The 25,074-nt window shown below is 43.0% G+C and overlaps 1 protein-coding gene across 3 annotated transcripts in view; it reads right to left on the reverse strand.

Moving 5' to 3' along the window:
- The window catches only part of LOC140457851 (ras-related protein Rap-1b), a 73,931-nt gene extending 49,887 nt beyond the window's left edge, over window positions 1–24,044 (reverse strand). The window contains exon 1 of one of the 3 annotated variants that reach the window (XM_072551548.1): window positions 23,894–24,044. The gene's annotated coding sequence lies outside the window, so the exon portion shown is untranslated. The remainder of the gene's footprint in view (window positions 1–23,893) is intronic. The other 2 variants (XM_072551546.1, XM_072551547.1) reach the window with 2 other exon arrangements.
- Window positions 24,045–25,074: the final 1,030 nt, after the last annotated feature.

Genomic DNA, 25,074 nt, shown 5'->3' on the forward strand with positions numbered 1-25,074 from the left:
GGGGCACAACATTCGCTACTCTCCAGTCCCCTGGTACCACCCCAGTTGCCAGTGAAGACGAGAAGATCATTGCCAACGGTACTGCAATTTCCTCTCTTGCTTCCCACATAATCCTAGGATATATCCCGTCAGGCCCGGGGGACTTGTCTATCCTCAAGTTGTTCAAAATGTCCAACACATCTTCCTTCCTAACAGGTATCTCTTCTAGCTTATCAGTCCGTTTCACACTCTCCTCTTCAACAATATGGTCCCTCTCGTTCGTAAATACTGAAGAGAAGTACTTGTTCAAGACCTCTCCTATCTCTTCCGACTCAATACACAGTCTCCCACCACTGTCCTTGATCGGACCTACCCTCGTTCTCGTCATTCTCAGGTTTCTCACATACGCATAGAATGCCTTGGGGTTATCCTTGATCCTATCCGCCAAGGATTTTTCATGCCCTCTCTTAGCTCTCCTAATCCCTTTCTTCAGGTCCCTTCTGGCTATCCTGTATCCCTCCACTGCTCTGTCTGAACCTTGTTTCCTCAACCTTATGTAAGCCTCCTTCTTCCTCTTTACTAGACATTCAACCTCCCTCGTCAACCAAGGCTCCCTCACACGACCATTTCTTTCCTGCCTGATCGGTACATACATATCAAGGACACGTCGTATCTGTTCCTTGAAAAAGTCCCACATTTCCACCACATCCTTCCCTGACAGCCTATGCTCCCAACGTATGCTCCTCAAATCCTGTCTTACAGCATCGTAATTTCCCTTCCCCCAATTGTAAAAACCTCCTTGTTGTGCGCACCTATCTCTCTCCATAACCAAGGTGAAAGTCACAGAATTGTGGTCGCCATCACCAAAATGTTCACCCACTAACAAGCCCACCACTTGTCCCGGTTCGTTACCGAGTACCAAATCCAATATGGCCTCCCCTCTGGTTGGACAATCTACATACTGCGTTAGAAAAGCTTCCTGGACACACTGCACAAACACCGCCCCATCCAATCTACTTGATCTAAAAAGCTTCCAATCAATATTTGGGAAGTTGAAGTCGCCCATGACTACGACCCTGTGGCTTCTGCACCTTTCCAAAATCTGTTTCCCAATCTGTTTCTCCACATCTCTGCTGCTATTGGGGGGCCTATAATAAACACCCAACAAGGTGACTGCACCTTTCCTATTTCTGACTTCAGCCCATACTACCTCCAGAGGCAGATCCCCCTCAAACTTCCTTTCTGCAGCCGTTATACCATTTCTAATTAGCGATGCCACCCCCCCTCCTTTTTTACCACCCTCCCTAATCTTACTGAAACATCTGTAACCAGGAACCTCCAACAGCCATTCCTGTCCCTCATCTATCCATGTTTCCGTGATGGCCACAACATCGTAGTCCCAGGCCTCTAGCATTTTCCCAGTAACAGACATTATGCTAACTGGCTTATCGTTACTTACTTTTTGTCTCCTTCACTTTTTAACCAATGGTATTAAATTGGCAGTTTTCCATTTGTGGGACTTAGGATTTCTGGAAGATTATGATCAGTGCATGCACTTTCTCTAATATCTTAGGCTGTATCCCTTTGTTGTTGTGCCGCCATTGTCTTACCAAACCATAGGGGCTGCTCTCTTATTAGAGAGAAGCAACTGGTGGTGATTTAACCAGAGGACCACCAGACCTTGAGCGAGGGAAGAAGTTGAGAAGGAGAGTCCTTCATGGTAACCCTCAAACTGGTGACAGGAATTTAACGAATGCTGTTGGCATCATACTGTTCTGTAAACCAACAATTCAGCCAACTGAGCTAAACCGACTCTATATAAGATATGCACTCATGTAATCCTTTCAGAACCACTCGACATTTCAAAGCACTTTGCAGTCAATGGAATAGCTCTGGAACTATAGTAACTGAAATAAAATGGGAACAAATTCATTTCTTGCCAAGTTGCCACAAAGAGATAATTAGCAGGTAACCTGTTTTGCAACTTTGAGGACTAAAGATTGCACTAGACACTGGGGAATAACTCCCCTGCAATTCTTTGAAATAGTGTCATGGTGCCTTTTTTTTAAACCAACTGAAGCATTTGAGGCTGGATTTTTGTACTCAAGTCCTGGACTTGGACTAGAGCTCAGAACCTTGTGACTCAAAGGCAAAAGAACACCAGCTTCGCCACAGCTGACACACATTCAGAAAGAAAGCTAGACAGGTTAATGAGTAAAGGTGATGGAAAGATAGTTATTTTGATCAACTTGTTCGGACATATTACGATACACTTCTGGACAGTTGAAACTTTAATCTTGACCTCTATTTCAGAGGTAGGGATGCTACTACTGTACCACAAGATCCTTGGGAAAGCTTTATTTGAAAGGCTGTCATGAGCCTCCTGTGGAGCATACACTAGTTGAGCTAAATGGTTTGTTTTATGCAGTATATTCTGTGCACTCCTAACAATATCCATATTTATTTCACTAAAGCAGGCCATTAACTGTTCAAACTGCCCACTAGTTATTCTTAAAAGATCTATGCTTATAAAACCCTTCTTGACCTGAGTTTTCCGCAAAGTGCTTTGTAAGGAATGTGTACATTTGACGTGTGGTCACTAAGTAACTAATCTACTATACATATCCACTTGTACAACATCAACTACCTAACTTTGCTTTCAGAATTAAACCTTTCCAACAGATGAAAATTAAATTTAACCAATTTCCCTTAAAAGTAGTATAAGGGAATGTTTTAGCTCCTGCTTTCTCACATATATTGCATACCTCCTAGAACTCAATGGACTTCAGAGGTACACTTCTGCTAATTGCTACCATCCTATCTAGCTCCACAGGTGTTGCCTGGCTTCTGTTTAGTTTCCAACTATCCTCATCAGGAATAATCAGGTGGAGTAATGTCATCACCATGTCTTCTGCTATCTAAACCTATCTAGGGGAAATTAGTTACATCAGTGAAGAGGACAGCAATGAAGATAGTGAAGGACCAATTAACCTCCAGAACGATTTGTCAAAACAAGATAGACTTCCGTATTTTGGAATGTGTGGAAAGTTGACTATAATCAAAGACCTGAAAATGTGTTGCTGGAAAAGCGCAGGTCAGGCAGCTTTCACGGAGCAGGAGAATCGACATTTCAGGCATGAGCCCTTCTTCAGGAATCTTGAAGAATCTTTCCTGAAGAAAGGCTCATGCCCGAAATGTCGATTCTCCTACTCCTTGGATGCTGCCTGACCTGCTGCGCTTTTCCAGCAACACATTTTCAGCTCTGATCTCCAGTATCCTCACTTTCTCCTATAATCAAAGACCACTGCATAAATTCACTTCACAGCAACTACATCACCATGTGGACCACTTTATACACTCAATTAAATATATAAATACTAGTCAACTTTTATTTTTAAATCTCCAAGCTGGAATACTTAAAACAGAATATAAGGTTGAAGCATTTGCAACAATCTTCAGCCAGAAGTATCAAGTGGATGATTCACCTCAGTCACCCCTGGAGATCGCAATAATACCAGTCTTCAGCCAATTAGATTCACTCCAGGTGATGTCAAGAAATAGCTGGAGGCTCTGGATATTGCAATGGCTATACACCCTGACAACACACAGATAGCTCTTCTTTAACACGATAGTTGTGCTCTTCAATGTGAATCGACTCATAGAATCCCTACAGTGTGGAAACAGGCCCTTTGGTCCAACAAGTCCACACCGACCTTCCGAACAGTATCTCACCCAAACCCATTCCTTCCCTATTATCCTATATTTACCCCTGACTAATGCACCTAACTGACACATCCCTGAACACTACGGGCAATTTAGCATAGCCAATTCACCTAATCTGCACATCCTTGGATTGTTGTGCAACCCTGTGTTATAGAAAAATTGCGCTTTTCAAACAGTTCTTAAAGTATTGACGATGTAATCGTGTGACATACAGCAAATATTTTATAAGTCTGGACTTTAGAAACAGTATCCCCGATTTATGTTATAGCAAATTTGCATTGTCAAAACGTGTGTTATAGCAGAATGACCTGTACCAGCAATAGTCCTGAAGATTTTGTGCTCCAGAACTTGCCACACCCAAAGTCAAACCTATGTCCTGTCTCTGCAGTTTTAAAAAAAACCTAAAACTGAAGATGAGCAGTTTTATTAACTCATCATTTGTTTATGCTGCTGCTTTTCCATATTTAATTGATGTAATCTTTTGCTTTCAATAGATCGAAAACTTATTAAGGTGTAAATCAATCATTTGGTGCCTCTTGTAAGCAAGTGCAAGTACCGAGAGTGGAGAGTCATGCATGCGTATGGGTAGGTTTTAAAGGGATTAATTTTTAACTACTAAAGATATAGTAAAGTCTTACCAGACCATAGAATTGTTCTATCATTACAGAGAAAGATGGGTGATCATTTAACCGGAGGGTCACCACACCTCAGGCGAGGGGAGAAGTTGAAAAGGAGAATCCTTCATGGCAATTTCCATTAGTGCAGGAATTGAACTCACGTTATTAGCATCACTTTGCTTTACAAACCAATCATCCAGCAAACTGAGATAAACCAACTGCCTTTTTAATTAATAGAATTCTACGTCAACAATTCATAGTTGATTATTTTTAGCTAGAACCTATTTGTTTGTAATAAGTAGTAATTCTTGTTAAGTAACCCAACTGGTGCTTCTGTCAACCTGGGTTCAAAACTTCCAGTAACTTCGAGAATTTTTTTTGCACACTTATAAAATCTTGAATTTTTGTGGTCTCCAGAAATAGTGGGGCTTGATTTCTAGTACACTTCCACAGTCAGGTGCGAAAAAATTTATCAAGCAGTATTTGCTTCGCAATAATGTGGTCACTGAGGGTCAGTTTGGGTTCCGACAGTGTGTCTCAGCATCTGACCTCATTACAACCTTGGTTCAAACAAGGACAAAAAAAGCTGAATTCCAGAGGTGAATTGAGACTAATTACCCTTGATGTTAAGTTCACATGTGGCCAAATCTGGTATCAAGGAGGCCGAACAAAACTAGAGTAATTGGGTATCAAGGGAAAAGCATTCTACTGGTTAGAATGGTACCTGGCACAAAAGGATACAGCTGTGGCAATTGCAGGTTATTCATCTTAGTTCCAGGATACTTCTGCAGGCATCCTTCAAGGTAATATCCTAAGCACAACCACCTTCAGCTATTTTATCAATGAACTTCCCTTATAATGTCCAAAATGGCGATGTGCAATCATCAGTGAACAATGCTCAGCACCCATTTGCGACAATTCATAACGAAGCAGTTCACATGCAAATGTAGCAAGACCTGGACTTCAGCCAGGTTCAAGCTGACAAATGGCAACTGACAGTCATGCCATACCATGACCATCTCCAAAAAGAGGGAATTCAATGTCATTTCTATCGCTGAACCCCACTGTCAACATCCTTGGGTTACGAGCAACCAGAAACAAAACTGCATGAGCCATCTTGATAATATGGCTGCAAGAGTAGGTCCAAAGCAAGGAAGCTTGCGGAGAGTAGCTCACCTCCTGATCTTCCAAGCACATAACCACGACCATCTAGAAGGCCAAGGGCTGAATACATGTGAGCACCACCACCTGCAAGTTGTCAGGAAAGCCACTCACCATTCTAGCTTAGGAACGGCCAATGTCTAAGGATGCAAATTCTGGCATTCCTTCATTAATGGAACTGTGGGTGGATCTATACTAAATAGACTGCAGCAGTTTAAGGTGGCAACTTATCACACCTTCTCAAGGCAATCAGGGATGGGAGGTAAAAACAATGACTGCAGATGCTGGAAACCAGGTTCCTGATGAAGGGCTTTTGCCCGAAACCTCGATTTCGAAGCTACTTGGATGCTGCCTGAACTGCTGTGCTCTTCCAGCACCACTAATCAGGGATGGGCATTAAATGCAGCCACAATGTTCTGGGATAAAGATTCACAGATTTTGATTTGGTTGAGAACAAAAGCGAATCAAACAGTCAAGATAGACAGGGATAAGATAGCACTAATATATTAAACTGCATTTATTTCAATGCAAGGGGCCTAAAAGGGAAGTCAGATGAACTCAGGGCATGGTTAGAAACATGGCACTGGGACATCATTGCAATTACAGAAACATGGCTCAGGGATAGGCAGGACTGGCAGTTTAATGTTCCAGGATACAAATGCTATAGGAAGGATAGGAAGGGAGGCAAGAGAGGCGGAGTGTGGCGTTTTTGATAAGGGGTAGCATTACAGCTGTGCTGAGGGAGGATATTCCCGGAAATACATCCAATGAAGTTATTTGTGTAGAACTGAGAAATAAGAAAGGGATGGTCACCTTATTGGGATTGTATTACAGACCCACTAACATGCAGAGGGAAACTGAGAAACAAACTTGTAAGGAGATCTCAGCTATCTGTAAGAATAATAGGGCAGTTATGGTAGGGAATTTTAACTTTCCAAACATAGATTGGGACTGCCATAGTGTTAAGGGTTTAGATGGAGAGGAATTTGTTAAGTTTGTACAAGACAATTTTCTGATTCAGTATGAGGACGTACCTACTAGAGAAGGTGCAAAACTTGACCTACTCTTGGGAAATAAGGCAGGACACGTGACTGAGGTGTCAATGGGGGAGCACTTTGGGGCCAGCAACCATAATTCTATTAGGCTTAAAATAGTGATCGAAAAGGATAGACCAGATCTAAAAGTTGAAGTTCTAAATTGGGGAAAGGCCAATTTTGACAGTATTAGGCAAGAACTTTCAAAAGCTGATTGGGTGCAGATGTTCTCAGGCAAAGGGACAGCTGGAAAATGAGAGGCCTTCAGAAATGAGATAACAAGAATCCAGAGAACGTGTATTCCTGTGAGGGTGAAAGGAAAGGCTGGTAGGTATAGGGAATGCTGGATGACTGGATAAATTGAGGGTTTGGTTTGGAAAAAGAAGGAAGCATATGTCAGGTATAGACAGGATAGATCGAGTGAATCCTTACAGTATAAAGAAAGTAGGAGTGTACTTCAGAGGGAAATCAGGAGGGCAAAAAGGGGACATGAAATAGCTTTGGCAAATAGCATTAAGGAGAATCCAAAGAGTTTTTACAAATACATTAAAGGACGAAAGGGTAACTAGAGAGAGAATAGGACCCCCAAAGATCAGCAAGGCGGCCTTTGTGTGGAGCCGCAAAAAATGGGGGAGATACTAAATGAGTATCTTGCATCAGTATTTAATGTGGATAAGGATATGGAAGATGTAGACTGTAGGGAAATAGTTGGTGACACCTTGCAAAATGTTCATATTAAGGAGGAAGTGCTGGATGTCTTGAAATGCATAAAGGTGGATAAATCCCCCCTATGATCAGGTGTACTCTAACATTCTGGAAAACTAGAGAAGTGACTGCTGGGCCTGTTGCTGAGATATTTGTATCATCGATAGTCACAGGTGAGGTGCTGGAAGACTGGAGATTGGCTAACGTGGTGCCACTCTTTAAGAAGGGTAGTAAGGACAAACCAGGGAACTATAGACCAGTGATCCTGATGTCAATGGTGGACAAGTTGTTGGAGGGAAGCCTGAGGGACGGGTTTTACATGTATTTTGAAAGGCAAGGACTGATTAGGGATAGTCAACATGGTTTTGTGCGTGGGAAATCATGTCTCACAAACTTGGTTGAGTTTTTTTGAAGAAGTAACAAAGAGGATTGATGAGGGCAGAGGGGTGGACGTGATCTATATGGACTTCAGTAAGGCTTTCAACAAGGTTCCCCATGGGAGACAGGTTAGCAAGGTTAGATCTCACGAAATACAGGGAGAACTAGCCATTTGAATACACAACTGGCTCAAAGGTAGAAGACAGAGGGTGGTGGAGGAGGGTTGTTTTTCAGACTGGAGGCCTGTGACCAATGGAGTGCCACAAGGATTGGTACAGAGTCCACTACTTTTCGTCATTTATATAAATGATGTGGATTGAGCATAAGATGTATAGTTAGTAAGTTTGCAGATGACACCAAAATGGGAGGTGTAATGGACAGTGAAGAAGGTTACCTCAGATTACAATGGGATCTTGATCAGATGGTTAAAAATGTGTTGCTGGAAAAGTGCAGCAGGTCAGACAGCATCAAAGGAGCAGGAGAATCGACATTTCAGGCATAAGCCCTTCTTTAGGAATGAGGAGGGTGTGCCAAGCAAGCTAAGATAAAAGGTAGGGAGGAGGGACTTGGGGGAGGGGCGTTGGGAATACGACAGGTGGAAGGAGGTTAAGGTGAAGGTGATAGGCCGGAGAGGGGGTGGGGGCGGAGAGGTCGGGAAGATGATTGCAGGTCAAGAAGACGGTGCTGAGTCTGAGGGTTGAGACTGAGAAAAGGTGGGGGGAGGGGAAATGAGAAAGCTGGAGAAATCTGCATTCATCCCTTGTGGTTGGAGGGTTTCGAGGCAGAAGATGAGGCGCTCTTCCTACAGGCATCATGTTCCTATGGTCTGGCAATGGAGGAGGCCAAGGACCTGCATGCCCTTGGTGCAGTGGGAGGGGGAGTTAAAGCATTCAGCTATGGGTTGGTTTGGTTGGTTGGTTGGTGCGGGTGTCCCAGAGGTGTTCTCTGAAACGTTCCGCAAGTAGGCGGCCTGTCTCCCCAATGTATAGGGGGCCACATCGGGTGCAGCAGATGCAGTAAATGATGTGTGTGGAGGTGCAGATGAATTTCTGACGGATATGGAAGGATCCCTTGGGGCCTTGGAGGGAAGTGACGGGGGAGGTGTGGGCACAAACTTTGCATTTCTTGCGGTTGCAGGGGAAGGTGCCGGAAGTGGAGGTTGGGTTGGTGGGGGATGTGGATCTGACGAGGGAGTCGCGGAGGGAGTGGTCTTTCCGGAATGCTGATAGGGGTGGGGAGGGAAATATAACCTTGGTGGTGGGGTCTGTTTGGAGGTGGCGGAAATGACGAAGGATGATACAATGTATCTGGAGATTGGTGGGGCGGTAGGTGAGGCCCAGTGGGGTGGTAGGTGAGGACCAGTGGGGTGGTGTCCTGGTGGTGATTGGACGGGTGGGGTTCAAGGGCGGAGGAGCGGGAAGTGGAGATGATGAGTGGAGAGCATTGTCAACCACATCTGAGGGGAAATTGCAGTCTTTGAAGGAGGAGGCCATCTGGGTTCTTCGGTATTGGAATTGGTCCTCCTGGGAGCAGATGCGGCAAAGGAATTGGGAATATGGGATGGCGTTTTTACAGGGGGCAGGGTGGGAGGAGGTGTAATCTAGGTAGCTGTGGGAGTCAGTCGGTTTATAGTAAACGTCCGTGTTCAGCCGGTCGTCCGAGATAGAAATGGAGAGGTCTAGGAAGGGGAGGGAGGAGTCTGAGACGGTCCAGGTAAATTTGACGTCGGGTGGAAGGTGTTAGTAAAGTGGATGAACTGTTCAACCCCCTCGTGGGAGCACGATGTAGCGGTGATACAGTCATCGATGTCATGGAGGAAAAGGTGGGGGTTGGTGCCAGTGTAGCTGTGGAAGATGGACTGCTCCACATATTCAACCAAGAGGCAGGCACAGCTGGGGTCCATGCGGGTGCCCATGGCTACTCCTTTGGTTTGGAGGAAGTGGGAGGATTGGAAAGAGAAGTTGTTCAGAGTGAGGACCAGTTCAGTCAAAGGAGGGTGTCAGTGGAAGGATACTGATCAGACTTGATCAGATGGGCCAATGGGCTGAGAAGTCACAGATAAGTTTAATTTAGATAAATGTGAGGTGCTGCATTTTGGGAAAGCAAATCTTAGCAGGACTTATACACTTAATGGGAAGGTTGGAGGAAGTATTGCTGAACAAAGAGACCTTGGAGTGCAGGTTCATAGCTCCTTGAAAGTGGAGTCGCAGGAAGATAGGATAGTTGAGACGACATTTGGTATGCGTTCCTTTATTGGTCAGTGTATTGAGTACAGGAGTTGGGACGTCATGTTGCGGCTATACAGAACATTGGTTGGCCACTGTTGGAATATTGCATGCAATTCTGGTCTCCTTTCTTTTGGAAAGATGTTGTGAAACTTGAAAGGGTTCAGAAAAGATTGACAAGGATTTTGCCAGGGTTGGAGGATTTGAGCTATAGGGAGAGGCTATAGGGTTCTTCTCCCTGGAGCGTCAGAGGCTGAGGGGTAACCTTATAGAAGTTTATAAAATCATGAGGGACATGGATAGGATAAATAGGCAAGTCCCTTCCCTGGGGTGGGGGAGACCAGAACTAGAGGGCGTAGGTTTAGGGTGAGGGGGGAAAAATATAAAAGAGATCTTTGCACACAGAGGGTGGTACGTGCATGGAATGAGATGCCTGAGGAAGTGGTGGAAGCTAGTTACGACTGCAACATTTAAATGGCATCTGGATGGGTATATGAACAGGAAGGGTTTGGAGGGAAATGGGGCAGATGCTGGCAGGTGGGACGACATTGGGGTGGAATATCTGGTCGGCATGAACGAGTTGAACTGACGGGTCTATTTCCATAATGTACATCTCTATGACAAAAAATATTTGTTCACTCTTGCTGCCGTTTTATCATTTCCCACAATAAGGTATCTACTAAGATACCAAATTTGTTTCAGCTATTTTATTTTTATAAACCGATAAAAGCTCCCATTATTCGTTTTGGTATTGCTGGCTCGTTGCTGGAAATAGTGCAACATAAATCTGATCACAGTTAAGTGTCAGATGTCATTAACTTTACACTTCAGATACTGGGTCATACTATGCTGTTAAAATAAGAGTTAATTTAACTAACCATGATCACAAATCACCCAGTGACTCCAAGTGAGGGCGAGATTAATGGCTAAATAGACAAGTCAAAAATATTGCTGCCCAAATGAATAAGGTTTCTTGCTGTTTGACTCACCATTCAAATACATTGAAGAAATGACATCCCTGTATTGGCACACTGATAGGAAGTAAACTCACCACAAAACATTAAAGCTTGTCTACTTCAATCTAATAGCATTATAAGTCAAACCCTCTCCATGGCACTGGAAATTAACTGTAACAAATGTAGGGTCTCATTGGTTTGTCTTTTAGTTGGAGATAGTTTTTAAAAAGGGGGAAATGTGTTTACTTATTTTATTTTTATCTTTTTCAGACTTTCAATCAGTTTTCTGTGCCTGATTGGCTCGTAAATTCACTTTAATCTACTCTGTATACTTGTTTGCTCCAGGATGGGTAACTACTTTGCAAAACACCCAATTTCTTTCTGTAAAAATGACCCTGGGCATACCACACCACCACGTTCCTATGGTAATATTTTGGTTGGAGGCCTGCTGCAGCATTCCAGCAGGCCACAGCATAAGCTTGAAGAACATCAGCTCGTTTCCACTCTGCAACTTCTAGGTCTCAACATTGAGTTCGCTAACTGTACAGCCTGATTCCATCCTTCTGTGTGATTTTACCCACCCCCACACGCAATCCTGTTATGACATGGGCTCCTTTTAATACAATCATCCATTTTCACCTACTTCTAGTCCTATTATCCCATCATAAGAGCCTGGTCATGGTATCAGCATTGGTAGTGATTGTCGTCCCATTTCTCCCCCACTCCCCCCCCCCCCCCCTCCCTCCTCTCTCTCCTCAGGCGAAGCAAAACGCTCAGAGACACAGTGGTTTTACCACCTCCATCTTTATTCCAGGCCCTGGAGGGAGAGAGAAGAATCGTCCATGTGTATAAAGACATGAGTTAATGGTCTTCTGTAGAACAGCAGCTGCTCAATGAACTATATAGTGGTTTTACAGGGAGGAGCATCCAGATAAGGCAACATACATATCAATTGTGTGACCGTTATAATCAGCAAGCATCAACAATAAAGATTAAGCCATCTGCTGTTACACAATGAATAACTGAATTCACATAAAGAATATTTTTTACCTTATTAACTGACGTTACATACTGAATGCTACCTCCCCTTGTTAAATAGCTCTCCGCAATGAATGCTTTTCCACCTTGTTAACCCATTACACTGGTCTCCAGCACCCCATGGATAACTCTTAGTTCTTATCTGATATGAATCATGCTCAGCTGAACCTTGTTTCACAACACTCAGAACTTAACCTTTTCTCTGCCAGTTTATACCCTATACACATTCTTATTCCCTCCTTTTTCATTTCATGATAACCAATGACATTACCAGCTTTCATAAGACTCTGACAGCCAGCATTTAAGTTATTGGTAGAGAACATGCAGTGATTATAATAACAAAAATTACTAGTCTATTACAGTAAATAAAATTTGAAGAATCCTTCCATGTGGAAAAAAAATCGCCTATGAAGTTCTTAAATTCACAGTCCTTAGTGACCACTCCATCCCCTCCAAGTTGAGTGGAAATGAGCCAGTTCTCCAAAACCTCCTTCAGTAAAGTCCAACCTGAAAACAAACCTTCGGTCTATTCTTGCATTACTCCTCGGAGAAATCAGATTTCTTGGATAATGGCAGTTAAATTCTTCACAAAACTAATGAGACGTCCGTCCTTGCTGAGCTGCTTCAGGTAGAGGATACCAGCGCATCTGAGCTTGCAGTGTTGCAGCTGCAGGATAGGTGAATGCAACATTCTTTGTTGCTTCTACTCCCACTCTGCTGTTAAATGTAACAAAGCCAACTGGCTGTTGTGATGTTAGCTTGGTCAGTGAAACTTCATATCCCTTAAATGATTGAAAGAAAGCTCACTTGGCTTAATGTCCATAGGAAGGCCACTGACAAAAAGCATACAGACCTCCTCTTCACTGTTGTTAACTTCTTCACTTCTCACCCTCATGACTGGGGAGCTGATTGAATCTGTTGGATCAGGTTGCAGTTGGTCGGTGTGTGGTCCAAAGCACACTTTACCTGTGAATGGAGAAACTCTAGAGACGATGTTAGCTGCAGAAAGTATCTTTGCATTTTCCCCTCTCATTCCTTCTTTGCCAAGGTGGTAATTAGTATGAAGACAGTCACACATTTAACTACACTAAATTGTAAGTGCCTATTTTAACATTCTCAGTCATCTTGAAGTCTGTTATTCTGTTGATTATTTATGACATTATCAAGTTTAATATAATCCAGAAACATCTAAATTGTACTGCCTAAACAATTATAAACACCAATCAATTAAACCCTCAGGTACCCCATTCAGGTTAGTCAAAAATTATTTTCCTTTAACAACGTAATACTTGGCTAATGTGAAAGCTGTCAGGAAAAGTATTTCAAAAGTCTGGAACAGCAAGAAAGAAACAAAATGTTTCCTGTGCTTTAGCAATTGAAGAGGCAGTTTCAGTTCAGATTTAAATTTCAAATATTCATGGGAAACAAATGCTGAATATTTTAAAAAACGTTCTCCAAATGAAACTTCCCAAATAAAACAGTCAAAATTATGGTGGCAATTTTGGTAAAGATCAACATTTTTTTAAATTTGCAATATGAAGGGGCCAATGCAGTCTTAATAATAATTCACAGAACTTAAACAGCTCAGCCTTGAGTTCTAATATTCTGTAGAAAATCTTAAAACGTCAAACGAAAATTGCATTCTTCTTTTGGCTGTATTAAAAACACAGCAAAGATATTTTAATACAATACTCTCATCGGGTCACTGACCCAACTGTTGTTTTAAAACAGGAATTGTAGAATTTCAAACAAATCAAGGTCTCAAGGCACTCGATTTATTTTAAGGTTACAAGTTTGATAATTTTAAAAAGGACATAATGTTGTACAATTTCAGTGTAAAAACAGACCTGCCCCATTACGTATCCCACCAAACACACTGAATTGAGATACTGATTCAAACAAGGCAAAAGTTACTTCTAAGGATCTTCCAAACCAGTATTTTAACAAACCAAAATTTTTAAACATCAAACACTCACAACATAGCACAATTTACATTGAAACTTTCCCTTTTCAATCCAAGTATTAGTACAGCCTTAATTCCAGTGTTTTCTCTTTTTTTTTGCATCCTCTCACTGAAATTATACTTCTAAAAAGCGAAAGCTCTCACGGCAGACCACGAAAGCGAAGGCTCTCATGGCATCGCAATCCAAGCCACTCTCTTCCCCCAGAACAACGATTCCCAGAGCCTCAAATTTTGCCACTAGGGGACTTTAACCCCTTTCTCACTTTGCTTGAATCTCACTGATATGCAGAGAACCTGAATCCCACTGAAACACAGAGCACCCAACCCTAATTAAATACAGAAAGTTTGAACCTCAGCACATTGTGGAGGGCTGGAAGCTCAAATCAACTCACCCAGTACACTCAAACCCTAGTACCACTCAGAGGACTCTAACCTCAACCAAACACACACCAGGGGACTCTAACTCCAGTACTGCGCAGAGGACTTGAACCTCAATCACATCCCCCTACCCCCACACAGCGAAGAGGACTCAAACCTCTGCCTGCCAGTGCGCTTAGAAAACTGTGTCTATCGACTGAACTAATTACTGTTCAAGAAGTCCATAGAATAGATAGCGATTAAGAGGGGAGACGGTCTCCGGAACACAGGAATATCGAGAAGGATCCTGCCAACTACAACAATATTGCCATCCTGCTTCCCCCCTCAGTCAAAGCAAAACTCGCAGACACAGTAGCTTTACCTCCTTCATCTTTATTCTTTCATCTTTATTCCAGGCCCTGGAGGGAGAGAGAACGATCACCCATGTGCACAGAGACATGAGTTCACGGTCTTCTACGGAACAGCAGTTCCTGAATGAATTATATCGTCATTTACAGGAGGAGCATCTAGATAAGGCAACATACATATTAATTGGGTGACTGTTACAATCAGCGAGTATCAACAGTAAAGATTCAGCTATTTGATGTTACACAAAAAACTCAATTCATATAATGAACACTTTTCACCTTGTGAACTGATGTTAACTAATGAATGCTACCTCATCTTGTTAATGGCTCCACCTAATGAATGCCTTGCCAACTCGTTAATCTATTACCCTTGCCTCCAGTGCCCCATTGTTCACTAAGTTCCCATGTGATCTGAGTCATGCTCAGCTGAACCTCTTGTTTCACAAACCTCAGAGCTTAACTCTTTCTCTGCCTACTTATACCCTGTACACATTCTCATGGTGAGTCGACCCAGCAGCACTGACACGGGGCAGAGGAGAGTTTAGGTTCCCGAAGGCATCTGCGTCCAGCGCAGATTCATGGAGGCGGTGATGGAAGCGAGTTTGGGTACAATACAAGACGTGGCTGCCTCAGCATTGGCTGCATAGGCAAGATCCAGCGAGGACTTATCGTGATAAGGGCATCAGTGGAGGTGCGATGGCACTGAAAAGAGTGGCTACTTTTTGTCAATGGCAGCAGTGTGGCAAAGGGGACCTGTGCCTGGCCATCATGCCAGAACACCTCCACTGATGCCCTTACCACGATAAGTCCTCGCTGGACCTTGCCTTCTTCCTGAAGAAGGGCTTATGCCCGAAACGGCGACTCTCCTGCTCCTCGACCTGATGCGCTTTTCCAGCAACACATTTTTCAGCCCCTTCCCTAAAGGATACTAGTAAACCAGATGATGAGTTTGGCAATGGATTTGTGAACATCATTAGACTCTTGATCCCAGTTTTTAAAAAATGAATTCAAATTCCACCATCTGTCATCAAACCCAGATCCCCCGAACATTATCTGGGTCTCTGAATTAACAGTCCAGCAATAATACCACTAGGCCATCACCTCCCCATAAAAAAAATGATGGAGATGATGATTAAATAGGAGGGTAAGCTTGCTAGTAATATAAAAGATTATTGCAAGAGTTTTGTTTCGATATATAAAAAGTAAGAGAGACAAGAGGGCGGCACGGTGGCACAGTGGTTAGCACTGTTGCCTCACAGCGCCAGAGATCCGGGTTCAATTCCCGCCTCAGGCGACTAACTGTGTGGAGTTTGCACGTTCTCCCCGTGTCTGCGTGGGTTTCCTCCGGGTACTCCGGTTTCCTCCCACAGTCCAAAGATGTCCAGGTCAGGTGAATTGGCCGTGCTAAATTGCCCGTAGTGTTAGGTAAGGGGTAAATGTAGGGGTATGGGTGGGTTGCGCTTCGGCGGGGCGGTGTGGACTTGTTGGGCCGAAGGGCCTGTTTCCACACTGTAAGTAATCTAATCTAATCTAATCTAAAGAGCGGGCATTGAACTGTTGGAAAATGAGGCTGGAGAAGCAGTAATTCATAACAAAAAAATGGCAGAACAGCTGACTAGTTATTGTTCATCAATCTTCATAATGGAAGACACCGGTAATATCCAAGAACTTCAAGAGAGTCATGGGGAAAAGGTGACTGTAGTGGCCATCATTAAGATGGTAGTACTGGGAAGCTGGAAGTTCTGAGGGTGGATACTCATCTGGACTAGATGGACTACACCCCAAAGTTCTGAAGGAGATAGCTGAGATGATTGTGGAAACATTAGTAGTGATCTTTGAGGAATCACTGGGTCAGGGAGAGTCCCAGAAGACTGGAAAATGGCTAACGTAATGCACCGGATAAGAAAAAAGGGAGGCAGATGATGAGAAATTATAAGCCGGTTAGCCTGATCTTGGTTGTTGGTAAGATCTTAGTGTCCATTATGAAAGATGAGATTGCAGAGTACTTGGACATGGATGGTAGAATAAGCCGAAGTCAGCATGGCTTCATCTAGGTGATCATAGCTAATAAACAGGTTAGAATTCTTTGAGGAGGTAACAAGCAAGTTAGATTAAGGACAGCCTGTGGATGTGACCTACAGTATTTGGATTTGCAAGGAGGCATACGGGGGTTGATAAATAAGATAAGAACCTGTAGCACTGGGGACAAGCTACTGACATGGATAGAGGATTGGCTGACTGGCAGAAGGATAAAGGGGCCTTTATCATGACGGTAGCTAGTGACCAGTGAAGCTTCATAGGAGCCAGCATTGGGACCAGAACTAATCATGTTATACGTTAACGAGTCAAATGTACAGGTCATTGGGAATTGGATTAATGCCCAAACATCGACTCTTCTGCTCCTTGGATGCTGCCCAACCTGCTGTGCTTTTCCAGCACCACACTTTTTGACTCTGATCTCCAGCATCTAAAGTCCTCACTTCTCCTTGTCCTTATGCATTAAGGATCTGAATAAAGGAACTGAGGACACTTGCTAAATTTTCAGATGACTCAAAGACAGTTGTAAGGGACAAGGTAGGGTTGAGTGGGCAGGAAGCTGTTGAAGGACTTGGGAGGAGGCAAAGAAGTGGTAGCTGGAATACAGTGTGGAAAGGTTTGGGGTAAACACTTTGGAGGTCAAGTCACCACTTATTTACGACAGGGTTAGATAGTTTCTTGATTCCTAAGGGGATCAAAGGTTACAGGGAGAAGATAGGAGAAGGAGGTTGAGAAACATCATCAGCCATGATTCAAATGGAACAGCAGACTCAATGAGTCAAATAACCTGATTTTGCTCCTATGTCTTATTTTACTAATGCCAGACATTGGTACTATGTTGAAATGTTAGAGAAAAAAAAATCACTTGCATTCTGCAAAACCATCATTTTCATCTGGAACTCTGTTATACACCAGCAAGTACATTACCTTTTAAACATATAAATAATAATCACTGTAACTCAAAGCTGCACAGACATTAAATGATTTCCAATCCACAGATCACAAGTCAAAACATATTAAAGTAAATACAACTTAAGAGACTGCACTCAAAATATGACATAAGCAGAGGTCGATTTAAGTTTGTATAATGGCTCTTACATCAAGACCGTCTTGGAGCACATTGTAAAATGAAACAGTGATAATTTTTTTTAAAAATCAAAGATAGCATTTGGTAGCGAAAATACTATGAGGAAGACTTTGCAAGCAGATAGGAAGATAGTGAGACAGCTGGGTTTTGAAGTCCTGACTGCAGCAAGGATTTTTTTTGGAAAAGACAGCAAAATAATCAGAAGCAATCTGATCACAGAGATAAATAAATTTAAGAAGATATACAACTGAAAGTTTATATAAGAGGTGGTGCCAGACTACAGGAAGTTTTGAACACACGAACTTGGAAGCTATCAATATATTCGGCATGAAAGCAGAAGAGGCAGAGTGGTATGACAACTGAACTTTGGGCAGAAGACACATAGGCTAGTGTTCCATATAAACACCAGGCCAATAGAAAGCGCTATTGCTGAAGAAGATATTTTGTCAAAGCTTTATTTTTTCCCACTTATCAGGTATATCAAAGTAAAGAGAAAAGACATTTTTTACTCGAGGAGAGGAGAGTGCTGATTGGTTATTAAGTGGAACCAGATGGGTAGAGACACTGCCTTTTTTGATATTGAGAATTGATGTTCATCACATTGTGCCACATTAGATGCGTAAACACCAGACATATGAATCCAGTGTTAATTAATTGTACTAGCACTGACTGGTCAAATGAAGCCCAATTCTGTTGTGTTTACTCTGAATGCCACAATTACTTCAAATTCTGTTTTAATTGGTCTGAGTTCAGTAAATTACAGAAAAGCAGGAACACACCTGCGTCAGTTTAATGGCCTGGTCATGGGTCTCAGAATGTCCTTTTCTAGTACAAGCATAGCATTCCTACCCCTGATCAGCAGGCCCTGGTTCAAGCCCCACCTTCTTCAGAGGTGTGTGATAACATCTCTGAACAGGTTGATTAGAAATCATCTCATAGGTGTCATGTATCAAGAACAGATCTGATCAGTCAACTGATGCCAATTAAAAAGAAAGAATACTAAAGCCAGTTAATGACAATGAATATTCAGTGATCCCACCTCTCTGAGATGGCTGAGATTGCCCAATGCCGGTCACACATTGATTCTGATCACTACACTGATTTGCACTGAGTGATAGAAGAATTTCTGTCTGAGTTTATGAAAACCAGCTTGCCTGCAAACTTCATATCTGAAGTACCAGGATGCTATCCAATAAATTCTACCAATTGCATACCAGAAGAAATTCTATACCATTAAGTGTCTTAAACAGAAGTGAAAATAGAATTTTTCATCCTAATATGAAGCTCTGACTTCCACTTAATGTGAATCTAATCATAGATTCCTTACAGTGTGGAAACAGGCCCTTCGGCCCAACAAGTCCACACCAACCCTCCGAAGATTATCTCACCCAAACCCATTCCCAACGTATTATCCTATATTTACCCCAGACTAATGCACCTAACCGACACATCCCTGAACACTACGGGCAATTTAGCATGGCCAATTCACCTAATCTGCACATCTTTGGATTGTGGGGGGAAAACAGGAGCACCTGGAGGAAACCCACACAGACATGGGGAGAATGTGCAGACTCCAAACAGACATTTGCCCGAGACTGGAATCGAAACCGGGTCCTTGGCGCTGTGAGGCAGCAGTGCTAACCGATATATTCTAATATATTTCAGTATGTGATGGTCAAGTCACATCCTTAAATGTAGTGCAACACAAAGTGAGTTGTTTGAAAAGATTACAATTAAACCAATTCCATAGTTTTTGGCTTTAATCTAGACCCAAAGGAAACAAAACAGCAGATTACAAATTTTCTGTCATACTATACTACATCTCCCTCTACCTTTGTCTAATCCTTGCAGTCTATAGTATCCAAAGTCCAGTCAGCAAATACACTAAATATGTTACTGCTGCAATTGAGTTAGTTGCCAAGAGTTCCACAATATTCCTTATTAGTGCCACTTTTAATCACATTTGTGAAGGGAGAACAGTGATGTATAACTAGTTGAGGGAATTATTAATAGGCAGAATACACAATGTGCAAAAATGAACAAAGGAGTTAATGTCATAGAATTTTGACTCAAACACAACTCAATGATTAAACGAGATCCTGCCATTTCATTAACATAGTATACAGCTGTAAGTTAATTTCATAGATTTAAATCTATTATAGCACCACTTGGCTTTGCTGTTTAGAACATACTTCCACCTTTAGCAATTTTATCAAAGCAGTATTGGAACAAAAGCAAGGTAAAGCTCATTAACATGTCAAACAACGTGCTTTTATTACAACTTCAAAAAGTACATCAAATCGCAAAATTTGCATTTTTAACAATCATTTGTTATTTGGCTTCTCTCAAGTGAGGCTGAATTATATTTAAATTAGAGACATTTGTGTGTTGTGAGCTCATGCCTCTGAGGAAATGAGCTAAAAGTGTTGAACTAATTTAGTGAAGCTGGCATCCCTTAGGCCTGAGTGATTTCTATCCACTATATTATTTTGAGGTGTATTAAAATCAAGGGCCTAAAGGTTAAATAGTATCATTCTAGGCCACTGTAACACCATAGTCTTCATACATTCCACAAATGAATACCACAATTTCATAAACAATAACATTTCAAACACTCAGTTACCTACTGGGGAATTTTAAAGAGAACCACAAAAATCAAAATTGCTCATTTAAAAAATCTTAAAGGCTATTATTTAAGATTTGAGGTTAAGAAATGTCAAGCATTCATAGAATCAGAGTCATGATACATATTTCCAAAATGCAAGTATCATAGAAAATTTAAATGAATCAGCATGGCCTGATGGTAAACGGCACGTGTTTCAAATACGTTAACTGTGCCTTAATCAAAATTTTATATCCTAAAAGTACAGAAAATTCAATTATAATTAAGAACATTAACAAGAATGAGCCAGATATGTAATTTGACATTGGTGGCATTCACACTATTCCATTTGCACACAGAATTATTTGAGTACATTAAACTATGCAAAAGGTGCAAAGTTATGATCATACAAGTTACTATTCACTCAGAACATCATCACTTCACCTTAATACAAATGAATCAATGCATTTATTATAATGATTCTAAATCTAACATCTTGAAGATCATAAAATTATATGACATAGGAGAAGTAGGCTACTTGGTCCCTTGAACCTACTCTGGCATTCAATAAAATTATGTCTGATCTGACTGTATAGGCCTCAACTCCTCATTGCTGATTTCCCTGCCTCCCGTTATCAGAACTCTAACATAGAGACTTCAGTAGACAAATTTTTTTATTTCTGAATTAAATGGGAGACCCTTGTTTTAAATTGTAATCGCTGGTGCTATATTTGCCCAAGCACAGAAACATTCTCAGCATTTACCCTATCAAGACTTCACACTCTCCCATGCCACACAAATCAAGTAAAGATCACTTCTCATACCTTAAAATTCCCAATGAATAAGACAAACCCTGCTCAATCTTGCCTCATAAAACAATCTCTTCGTCCTAGGAATTAAATCTTCTTTGACCTACTTCCAATGTTATTACATAAAAAAAGAATGAAACTGTACACAGTAATCGTAGTTGTGTTCTCACCAATCCCCTGTGCAGTTGTTGTAAGATTTCCCTATTTTAAAAATCCATCCATCTTGCAACAAAAGACTAACATTCAATTTTACTTCCTAATTACTTGCTGTATCTGCAATTTATTTTGATGATTCATGTACAGGGCCACTCAGATCTTTCTGTACCAGAGCATTCTTCCATTTAGTGTTTATGTATCCCCCATCCTTCCTGCCAAAATGGACAAGCTCACATTTTCCACATTATAATTCATCTACTAATTTTTGTACACTTGCTTAATCCATCAATATCCCTTTGCAGACACTTTGTATACTTAATTCCTATTTTTTGCAATGGATTAATTTTCAGACATCTCTTTCAAGTCTTAAAAAAAACTTAAAAACAAACTTAATCAAATACACTTGCTTCTTATTGTTCCATTTAAGAATAATCTTAAAAGCTAACTTTTGCAAGTGTGCAATAATTGGCAATTTGCTTTTACATTAGATTGGAAAACCTCTTAGACCCTATCCATTGTAACCCATTGTCCAGACATATTTTCAAGCTGTTAATCTATAAAAGGTAAAGATCTCCCAACAATATAAATTTTGTTCAATTAAATAGGAGGAGACAGAAACCAACAGGAGGTCAAAATCCTGGAATTATGGATCTATCTATAACACAGGGACTACAGCATTTCAAGACGACAGCTCACCTCCACATTTTAATGGGCAACTAGGGATGGGCAATAAACGCAGGCCATTCAGCAATGCCCACTTCCTTGTAGCCTCTGTCAAAAATTATATCCCTCACCCGATAACTGAGGCTGAGCAGATTGTTCTCCATCTTTGTGCAATATTTAACAGCTAAGTTCCAGCATCAGATCCCCACCATCCTGAAAGTCAATTTCCATTTCCATAACATCACCCAATTCACAGTAGCTTTCATAATCTGGAGGCCATTCATTACACTGCCCTAATTTACATAAAAGAATATTCACATTTATAAAACTCTAATGGGATGTGATAATTGTTATTGGCAAAAGTAACATGTATTGCTCATTCCAAATTATCCTTTTTCTCACTTCCCTACATTAGTTCCTGGTTAAGTAGTGCCTCCATTTTATCATTCTCAACCTTGTTTTCAAATCTTTTCATAGTCTTAAACCTCTGCTTTTCTAATCTGACAACCTGCTCCACCATTTCTAACTTCTAACATTCTCAATTTTAATTAGACTGTTACTGGCAGTTACTTCAGCTACCAAACTCTCAAACTCACCACATATTCAAGAATTTTTGTTTGACATCATCCCAATGTTGGGATGTTGTACTCCTCAAAGGAACTACACAAATACAAGCAGTAGTGTTTCAATTGTTTCTAAGGTGGCTCAGAGTAAATAAATTCTCAACTTGAGTTGATCCTTCAGCTATCACATTCTTCACACAGGAAGTATACAACTTGCCATGCCTTCATCTCACGACTTACATATTTCACACATTATCGAGATCACTTCCTGCCATTTTAACATAAATAATGAGTTTGGCAAAACTTTCTCTCATTCTCCAACCGGAAGAAAAGCGTTACATTTTGATGTACTAACTTTGACAAAATCGAAGGCCAGTTTTTCAAAACTTCCCAATATATCCGAGTAGACGTACACAACAAAAAAAAAACCAACACTTATTTCCATCACCCCAACACACATGCACGCAAACACGGGCATTTTTAAAACAAAACAGGCTTTCAGCGAATAACTTCCTTTTTGTTGGGGGGCGAGGAGGAGAGAATTCAAGAAGTGTCCGATTTGAAAAAGACTGAAGAGCTAAAATGGTGCTAAATGATTAATATTTCAGCATTCGAGTTGGGATGCGGCTGAACGTTTGTGTGAAACAGTGCAGAGAGAGTGTGTGAATCAGCAGCATCCGCCCTGGCCACTGGATCCGCCTCAGGGGATACTATCCCACTAAGGTGGGGCTCCTGCTTTTACATTAACTTTAACAATATACCACAGTCAATTAGTGTCGACAACAGTATCTGTAAGACACATACCGGGGGAGGAAATCAAGTAGCAGAAGGGAAACATTAATTCTGAACAAAAAGAGAGGGCAGCCGGTTTCTCCAAAGAGTCCGGAACATCTCAATGAATTAAAGTACAAGTTTTCGTTTCCGCTGAACTTCAATCCAGCCCCCGGGGGGTGGGCGGTGGTCGCGGCCCCAGGGGGATGCGCCGAGGTCCCGGTCCCAGCCCCGGCCCCGGCCCCGGCCCCGGAGGGATGGGCGGTGGTCGCTGCCCTCTTCCCCCCCCCCCCCCCCGGGCTGGGTGTTGGCGGACACCGGTCGATCTCAGTTTCCTCTCTCCATCCTCCCCCTCGCTCCCCGGATCGGGGCCCAGCAACGGGGCATGTCCGACGCCAGCGGCCCGGGGTCGGGGGGGGAGACGCCGCCTGTGCCTCCGACAGAAAGCGTTCCGCCATCTTACAGACAGCGGCCGCCGCTCGTCCCATCCATCCCAGCCCCGCGGCCCCCCTCCTCCTCCTCCTCCTCCTCCTCCGCCGCCGCCGCCGGGCCGCCGCCCTCCTCCGCTCCCCCCCCGGGGCCCCGCACTCGGTCTCCCGCAAGCCCACCCCGGGTCACCTCAGTCATCCCCCCCGGACTCCCACACCGGGCTTTTCCGCCTGAGGCCCGCTCCCGCGTCGCCGTGGGCGCTCTCCACTCACCGGGCGCAGGAAGGGAATCGCTGTCGCTATCTCTCGCTGCGATATTGCGGCCGGCGGTCGCTCTGAAACCGCCTCCGCTCCCGATTCCGTCAGCGCCGCCGGCGGCCGCACACAGGCTCCCCTGACGTCAGGCGCAGGCGCTCTCCCACCGTCTCTGTCCATCCATCCATCTCTCAAACTGCACCTACCTCCATCCCTCTCTCTGTCCATCCATCCATCTCTCAAACTGCACCTACCTCCATCCCTCTCTCTGTCCATCCATCCCTCTCTCAAACTGCACCTACCTCCATCCCTCTCTCTCTCCATCCATCCCTCTCTCAAACTGCACCTACCTCCATCCCTCTCTCTGTCCATCCATCCCTCTCTCAAACTGCACCTACCTCCATCCCTCTCTCTGTCCATCCATCCCTCTCTCAAACTGCACCTACCTCCATCCCTCTCTCTGTCCATCCATCCCTCTCTCAAACTGCACCTACCTCCATCCCTCTCTCTGTCCATCCATCCCTCTCTCTGTCCATCCATCCCTCTGCTCAAACTGCACCTACCTCCATCCCTCTCTCTGTCCATCCATCCCTCTCTCAAACTGCACCTACCTCCATCCCTCTCTCTGTCCATCCATCCCTCTCTCAAACTGCACCTACCTCCATCCCTCTCTCTGTCCATCCACCCCTCTCTCAAACTGCACCTACCTCCATCCCTCTCTCTGTCCATCCATCCCTCTCTCAAACTGCACCTACCTCCATCCCTCTCTCTGTCCATCCATCCCTCTGCTCAAACTGCACCTACCTCCATCCCTCTCTCTGTCCATCCATCCCTCTGCTCAAACTGCACCTACCTCCATCCCTCTCTCTGTCCATCCATCCCTCTCTCAAAGTGCACCTACCTCCATCCCTCTCTCTGTCCATCCATCCCTCTCTCAAACTGCACCTACCTCCATCCCTCTCTCTGTCCATCCATCCCTCTCTCAAACTGCACCTACCTCCATCCCTCTCTCTGTCCATCCATCCCTCTCTCAAACTGCACCTACCTCCATCCCTCTCTCTGTCCATCCATCCCTCTCTCTGTCCATCCATCCCTCTGCTCAAACTGCACCTACCTCCATCCCTCTCTCTGTCCATCCATCCCTCTCTCAAACTGCACCTACCTCCATCCCTCTCTCTGTCCATCCATCCCTCTCTCAA

The sequence above is a fragment of the Chiloscyllium punctatum genome, chromosome 32, assembly GCF_047496795.1.
Source record: "Chiloscyllium punctatum isolate Juve2018m chromosome 32, sChiPun1.3, whole genome shotgun sequence".
NCBI classification, from domain to species: Eukaryota; Metazoa; Chordata; class Chondrichthyes; order Orectolobiformes; family Hemiscylliidae; genus Chiloscyllium; species Chiloscyllium punctatum.